Source organism: Crocodylus porosus, unplaced genomic scaffold, assembly GCF_001723895.1.
Source record: "Crocodylus porosus isolate Cpor-Errol unplaced genomic scaffold, CroPor_comp1, whole genome shotgun sequence".
NCBI lineage: Eukaryota > Metazoa > Chordata > Crocodylia > Crocodylidae > Crocodylus > Crocodylus porosus.
The window spans coordinates 19,649,849-19,657,600 of NW_017728886.1; the positions used below are offsets into that span (position 1 = coordinate 19,649,849).

The 7,752-nt window shown below is 42.0% G+C and overlaps 1 long non-coding RNA gene across 1 annotated transcript in view; it reads left to right on the plus strand.

Moving 5' to 3' along the window:
• The window catches only part of LOC109319519, a 14,763-nt gene extending 7,562 nt beyond the window's left edge, over positions 1–7,201 (plus strand). The window contains exons 2-3 of the long non-coding RNA XR_002103541.1: positions 7,001–7,006; positions 7,149–7,201. This is a non-coding gene — a long non-coding RNA (uncharacterized LOC109319519). The remainder of the gene's footprint in view (positions 1–7,000; positions 7,007–7,148) is intronic.
• Positions 7,202–7,752: the final 551 nt, after the last annotated feature.

Genomic DNA, 7,752 nt, shown 5'->3' on the forward strand with positions numbered 1-7,752 from the left:
CAATGATTGACAGCTCCGCAGGTCACCCAGGGGGCAAGGACTGGGTGAGCCTTGGAAATTTCCACTCACAGCTTCAAACCGCGCATGTCAGTTTAACCTCTTCTGTACTGGCAGCACATACTCAAAATTTTCCATGACACTAACGAAGCATGGCTGGAGTCTAAAAAGGTTGAGAACCACTATTCAAAGGGAAATCTATATGGAACCTAGATATTTACATTGGTTAATTTCCTTTTGACAAGGGGGAAAAGAGGAACAGTGAACATACCTGACTATATGATTGAAAACCGAAGAATATAGGGACCCACCAGAAATGAAGAAAAAATAAAGGATACAAAATTTACAAATATGAGACTGAATACTGTCCCGTGATGTAGACAAAACATTGTGCGGTTTTGATCCCTGGGTGCCAGGACAAACATGGCACACAGCAGAATGTTTAATGTTATAAAACAGAGGAATATTTCCATTAATGTTCATCCACGTGGAGAACAAGTGGTATGAATGAAGGGGAATCACATAGTCAAGGTTCAAAAATCCCTGTCTGTCATCTATTTCCTGGCATATCACAAACACATCACTCCAATCCCATAGTCAAGAAGGACTTCTATACAGTTCTGGGGAAATGACCAAAACTGGCATCCACATAGAAACTGAAACACTCTATCCTGAGTGGATAGAAATTGTGTGGAGTGGAGGATCATTTAAGTTAATTAGCTCAAGAAAGGTCCTGTATTGATATACACATGTGTAACTGTACTTAGTTTCTGTGGCTTGCTTTCCCTGTTTACACATGCATAGAATACATAGAATCATAGAGAAGTAGGGCTCTATTGAGTCCAACCCCCACTTGAGCCAGGACCATCCCTATTGAAACCATCCTATTGTCTATAAATAGATTGCGACAAATGTACCAAAACTACATATTTAGTTCCTTTTTTTAAAACATGGAGGGTTTTTAGCATTCAGAGTTTCAGAAAGTTTATCCTGACATGTCCAAAAACTGACCAATATTTCATAAGTTTGTTTACTGCAAATTCATGGAAATTATGAAATGGTCATAAATAACTACCCTTCATACAAGCCTTTGTTCTATCTGTTATGTAGCTGGTTACCCGGGCTGTATGGAGTGGGGGGACACCACCAGAATCACGCTGTTATTATGGAGCTGGCAGTTAAAAGCATATTCATTTTTAAATGAGCTATTATTATCCACATTTCTGATGTAAAAATATAGAAAATAGATGCATGAAAAGACTTATTTCAAGGCAAAATATTCATTAACGGTCTCTAAATGCTATTGAGAAAAGAAGATGGTGTTATAAAAAAAAGCCGTTTTTCACACTTCAGCATGGGATGCAGTCTAAGCATAACACAGTCATTTGTAAACTCAAAAATCACGGCTGTAGCCTTTGGATAATTCTCAAAAGTAATCATTGTTGTTATGAATATGTTTGAAAAAATTATGAAATCCTAATGTTATAATACTACAAAGATTAACCAGGGTAATCTGAATGCTCATTTTCATTCTGAGATGATATGCTCTATGTAGAACATCACTGTTAATGTGAAAGACCTGGTTAATCAAAGTCTTTCCTTGCACAGAGTGCAAGAGACACAGTGAAGTGATTTAACCTTCAGAGTATCAGCTCCTGTAATTGAACCACACATTTTTATTCACTGGGAAACAAGAGTCTATTGATGGTTTGTTGAAAATGACAGAAAAAGGAGGACAAGGATTTTGTTAAGTTCAAGAAGATGGAATATAACATTTTATTCTACCGTCATGAAGCAAACAGGCACATATCGAATATATCAATAAGAGCATGAACAGGCTCATTACTTTTTCAAATACAGAGAAGAAAAATATAGGCAGGATTGTAACAGGAATAAACAGATGCAGCAGGACATATTCTTTTATTGATCTACCATCAGTAGAGGCAATGTATTAGGTTTTATACACAAATTCTAGCACAACTGCATGAACACCTGCTGTATGATTGTAGTGCCTCAAGATAAGTAATTTATTTTCATTTAGATTAGGAATGCTGTATGACAAGCTTCAGGGGAAAAAGTGTATCAGGCTAAAAAGTACATAATTAGCTGCTCATGTAACTGTGGACAGTCCCACTGTCCAGAGAAGATCAATGAGAGATTCAAGGGATTTTTAAAGAAAAAAGAAATCACCTCCTGTGACTCTATGACTCCCTCCCCTACAACCCCAGCATGAAAAAGGAAGAAATTAGAGAGGATAAAACAACATACATAAGTACAAAGGAATTATTGGAAAAAGCTAATCACCAGCAAGTTGGTTTATTACTACAATGTAAGGGAGCATACATTTCCATAAAAGGATGAAACTGAACAAAAATAAAATATAAATGAATGTCAAAGAAAATATTCCCAATAGCAAAGGGTGAAGAATAATTTCCTAAGTGAAGTGGTCGAAGTTCTATTACTCGGGTCATTTAAAACTAAACTGGATAAAGCTTTGGAGATTTCAACACAAAGAACTATCCTGTATGGACTAAATGATCCAATAGTTTTGGGTTTTTTCCCATTTTAAATCAGTGAGTTTAGCAAGACAAGTTCAGCCTGATACAGTAAAGGCACACACTGTAAGATAGTTACAGCATAAACAATGGATATGCAAGGAATAAGAAAAAGGTATATTCAGAGATAAAAACAAGAGAATGGTAAGGAACTGTAATTCTGCTATTTAATTGGAAGGGAAAGCAAGCAATAAACAACCCCCCCCCCCCGAAATCCTAGTGACTAGTTTGCTTTAACCTCTGCACAAAGTTCTTTGACTCAGATCCAAGTCTGTCCTAAGCCATCTAAAGCTTTTTCCCTCAGTAGCCCAAAAAGTATACCTGAAGCTCATAGGATTGCTGACTCTGAATTTATTCTTGAGGTTTCTGGAATGCCAATGTACCCATGAGACACAACTTGAACATGCCTGCATGATTGCATACATCAGTTATGGATTACAGTGCATAGACTTTACATCAGAGAGGCAGATGCACATGACTATTACATTTGAAAACACACTGGGTCTACTGTATAAATCAGATTTAACATTTAATATTTCTTTTAACGAATTCCCAACCATGTATGGCCTGGATGACTTTTAGAAGTCTCCTGGAGACTTGTATCTAATTCCTGGAGATTCCAGGACAATCCTGGAGGGTTGGCAACCCTTAGCTCATGAGACCAAACCTAGTCCACCCTGGAAGACATTTTTTTCTCTCACATTTTTCAGTAGGCAGCCTTTTGTGCCTGCTATTGTGCCTGGCAGAGGTACAACCTATTTTGCCCTGCAGAAGGATTTCCCCTTCTGGTAATAAAAATGTGACTCCAGGGATGGCTCCTACTCTGATTATGGAAGAGCATAGTGCTCCAACCTTAGCTGACTTGAATCAGCTCAATTCTGACAGTGAAAAAGAGAGATGCCCTGTTGGAATTCAGTGCACTGAACAAAGGGAACTGTACTGATTTCACTGCAAAGGGAGAGAGAACCCACTTTACATCACCACCCACAGTGTCAGGAGTCCTTCCCTCCTTTGTGTTCTAGAGAGGTCCACATTTGTTTTGAATTACATTATGACTGCAAAGTTTCACTCAGCAGTATTCAGGCTAGGCTTCCACCACTAATCTACTAGGCAAAAGGTGGGTGCTGACATTACCAGCAGTGTAAAATTAGGTCCATAGGGAACAGGAGGAAAACAAATGGGAGTGTGGGGCCATTGTTCAACTACTTAGGGGAGATGGTTACTGGCACTTAGGAGAAAAATGAACTCCTGAATGACTACTTCACCTCGGTCTTTCACTGGACCAAGGGAAAAACAATGCCAGGTAGAGTACAGGATGAGCATGGTAGGAATAATCACTTTCCTACTATTGCTGTAGAATTAGTGTATGACCAATTACAAAAATTAGAAATATAAAAGTCAGCAGGACCAGATGATCATTATCTGACAGTACTTAAGGAGCTGGCTGAAGTCATCGTGGAATCCCTGGCGAAACTTTTCCACATCTCGTGGCATCTGGAGAAGTCCCTGAGGACTGGAAGAGGGATGTATCCATTCACAAGAAGGCCAGGAGGATGGACCTAATCAGCCTAACTTCCATCCTATGGAAAATCCTAGAAAAATTCATCAAGCAATCTATCTGCGATAAACTTGCAGAAGGTAAGATTCTGAATGACAGCCAGCATGGCTTCATCGCAGGCAGGTCTTGCCTTACCAACCTCATCTCCTTCTATGACCAGGTAATTTGCAACCTGGATAAGACAGAGAAGGTGGACATTGTATTACCTAGACTTCCAAAAGGCCTTTGATCTAGTATTCCACGATGTCCTCATGAGAAAATTGGAGGATTGTGGGCTTAACTCCAAGGAAGTCAGGTGGGTAAGAAACTGGCTACAGGATAGGACCCAGAGAGTCATAGTAAATGGATCTGCGTTGTCCTGGCAAGAAGTAGGCAGAAGTGTCCTGCAGGGGTCAGTGCTTGGTCCAGTACTTTTCAAGTCTTTATTAATATTTTGGATGTGGGGGTGAAGAGCTCACTGGCCAAGTTCATGGATAACACCAAGTTATGGGGATGTGTGGTCATGCTTGAAGATAGGCTAAAGATACAGAAGGACTTAGACAGGCTTGCAAGTTTGGCAGATTAGAATCTGATGAAGTTCAGCATTGAGAAATGTAAAGTGCTCCACCTCAGGATGAGAAGCCCCTAACACACCTAAGGGTTGGAGGCACCAAGCTGACTAGCACCACAAATGAAAGGGACTTGGGGGTAATAATAGACCACAGTATGAATATGAGCCGGCAGTGTGATGCTGTAGCCAGTAGGGCACATAATACTCTGGCGTGCATCAATCAGTGCATATCCTGCAAAATCAAGGAGGTGATTCTTCCGTTCTACTCAGCACTGGTAAGACTACAGTGGGAGTACTGCATCCAGGTCTGGGCACCACACTTTAACATGGGCATGGACAAGCTTGATAGAATCCAAAGAAGAGACACCCACCCATATGATCGGAGCCTTACATGGCAAGCCATACAAGGAAAGGCTGAGGGACCTGGGACTCTTCAGCCTGAAGAAAAGAAGGCTGAGAGGGGACCTGATAGCAGCTTACCACTACACTAGGGGCGTATATCAAGGGCTCGGTGAGCAACTGTTCACCGGGACACCTGAGGGGAAAACTAGGAATAATGGCCACAAACTTCTGTAAGACCAATTGAGGCTCAACATTAGGAAAACCTTCTTCACAGTCAGGATGTCCAGATTGAAATTAGCTTCTTCCAGGGATGGTGCAATCAAGAGGAGACTAGACAGTCACCTTGCTGGGGTTAGCTGGGCCCCCAGTTATCTTTCTTGCTTGGTGCAGGGGACTGGACCCAAAAATCTTCTGAGGTCCCTTCTGTCCTTACTATCTATGAAAATAGGAAACACAATCACTGGACCAGTCACACTCCATCTTCCTGGCTCCCAGGACTGTTTATGGATTTTTTTTATTAGGCATTGGTTAAAAAAGTGCAATACTGTGGCAGCATCCTAGCTCATAGTTTTGTGCTTAAACCATTTATTTGATAACAGAGAGATGACTTTGGATCACCTCTGGGTGAGGTTGGCCTAAAACCCAAATATATGGCTTCCTGGGAAAATGCTGGTATAACTAGGCTACTGGGCAAAAGGTGGCTGTGGACATTAGCAGCTATGTCAAAGAGTGAATGAAGGTCCTGGCTTTATATTGAAGTCAGTGGGCACGTCTACATGTTCCTTAATGTGCCTTAGGTACTGCGCATTTTTAGTACTTGCTTAATAAAGCACTAACTAAATGCAAAGTAACTAGCGTTACTGCACAGTAGCACCAGTGCACAATTTTTCATGCTTCTTACCACACATTAGCCTAATAACACTATGAAGTAGGCTATTAGCATGGTTTTTAACTGCAACGCTACTGCACAGTGTTATTAGGCTAATGCTCAGTAAGTGTCTTGTGCAGATGCACCCAGTGTGACTCTTAGTAAGGTGTTCAGGTCCAGGTAGGCATCTCCCTTCAAACAGTCTGGTTTCTGATATGATGGAAGCACATCTTTAGTAGTTCCAAGTGTGCTCCCATAACTCTGAGGAGTAGCAGTCCGGATAACTCATTTACATATTCCTATTAGGTATTTATAATATGCCAGGCTTCCCATTATCCTCTTAGAGTCTAGGGAAGCTAGATGGTCTGAAGGCCAGGAAAAGAAATGGCTTACCCTGGTTTACCCTTGGCCACACTATATCCATTGAGGCCAGGTAGACCTAGGTGGCGAGGATGACCGAGAACCCTATTAATGCTCCCAAATCCAGAAACTCCCATTGGGCCTGTATCAGGATTCCCAGAAACCCTCAGAATCGCCATCTCCAGATCAAATTATCTCTAGGGCTGGTGATCCTCAGGACTTCATCTTGATCTGAAATGTCTCCATCTGAAGCTTCTTTTTTTCCCCAAGATCAATCTCTGCCACTCCAGCACAGTGATAGGAAAGACAGTCATGATGAAACTTGGCTGCTGCAATGATCGTGACTAGCACTGCCCTCCTATACTGGTAAATAAGGCAGCTATGTTTGTAATTGGGTCTGGAACTAGTTTTGGATTGAGCTTGGTTGCTCTGTTCCAGGAATATGATTAGCTGTGCCTTCTTGGCCTTCCAAAAGGTTAGACCTCTCTCCTGAAAATAACCCTCTTCTTGGAGGTTGTTTATATACCGAACCCTCAGCTGTGGCTTTGGGTAGTCATTCTGGTATGCCACATCTGCCACCACTTGCCATGGAGTAAACACTACTTTTGAGAGGAAAGCTTTGCCTTGGGACTCCCCAAGAAACAGGATTTTTCAGTCTTCCTTTCCTGAGGACCCCCATGAAGCCAGCCCTGGTGTGGCTTCAAAAGGGGCAAGCCTCTGTTTGAGATGGGGGGTGCTATAGATCATGGAGGAAGCCAGGGGCTGAGAAGAACCAGGTCTCAGAGCTCCTTCATTTTAGGTCAGTTCCCAGAAAGGAGAGGATTTTTTTTTCTTATTCAAAGGGGGAGAAAGGGACTGTGGGAGGGTCACAGTGTCAATGTCCCAAAAAGCAGGACAGAAAGCTCAGCACCAAAAAAGTCTTTATTGTGCCATTACAGTTCCCTCTGTCCTTCCATGGACTCCACTCTGTCTGTCCTCCCTGGGACCACCCTTTCTTCACCTTCAGCATGAGCCTCACTCATTCTCCTCAGGTCCCAGACAGACACACTTGCAACCACACAGTTACAAAGCTACAGTAATAGCCTGGGGAAAATGCTCACCCAATAAAATGTAATGTAAGGTCATAGAGAAGTGAAGCAGTCTCAGCTGCCAGGCCCAGGCTGCCATTTTCCTCTGGGGTTAAAGGGGCGTATATAGGTGTCACACTCATGAAACTATTTACAGCAAAGCCTGCTCACACTGAACTCTGAAATGTTCCCTTGTAGACTGCAGTGCAGGCCAGAAGTCAGCCCACTTAGCCTCTTCCATCACATCTCTCCCTCCTTTAAAAACTGAACAGAGATGAATCACTGCAACCAAGCAATCAGGGAAATTCAACTCCCCCTTTTCATGCATTGGCAATCACACTTACATTACTTTTAATGTTCATCACATGCATGTTGGAATATGGTAGGGCCAGACTCAGCAGTTTGGCATTGGTACCTTTCAGCTGATTTAACCAGGCCAGTGGGAAATGATCTGT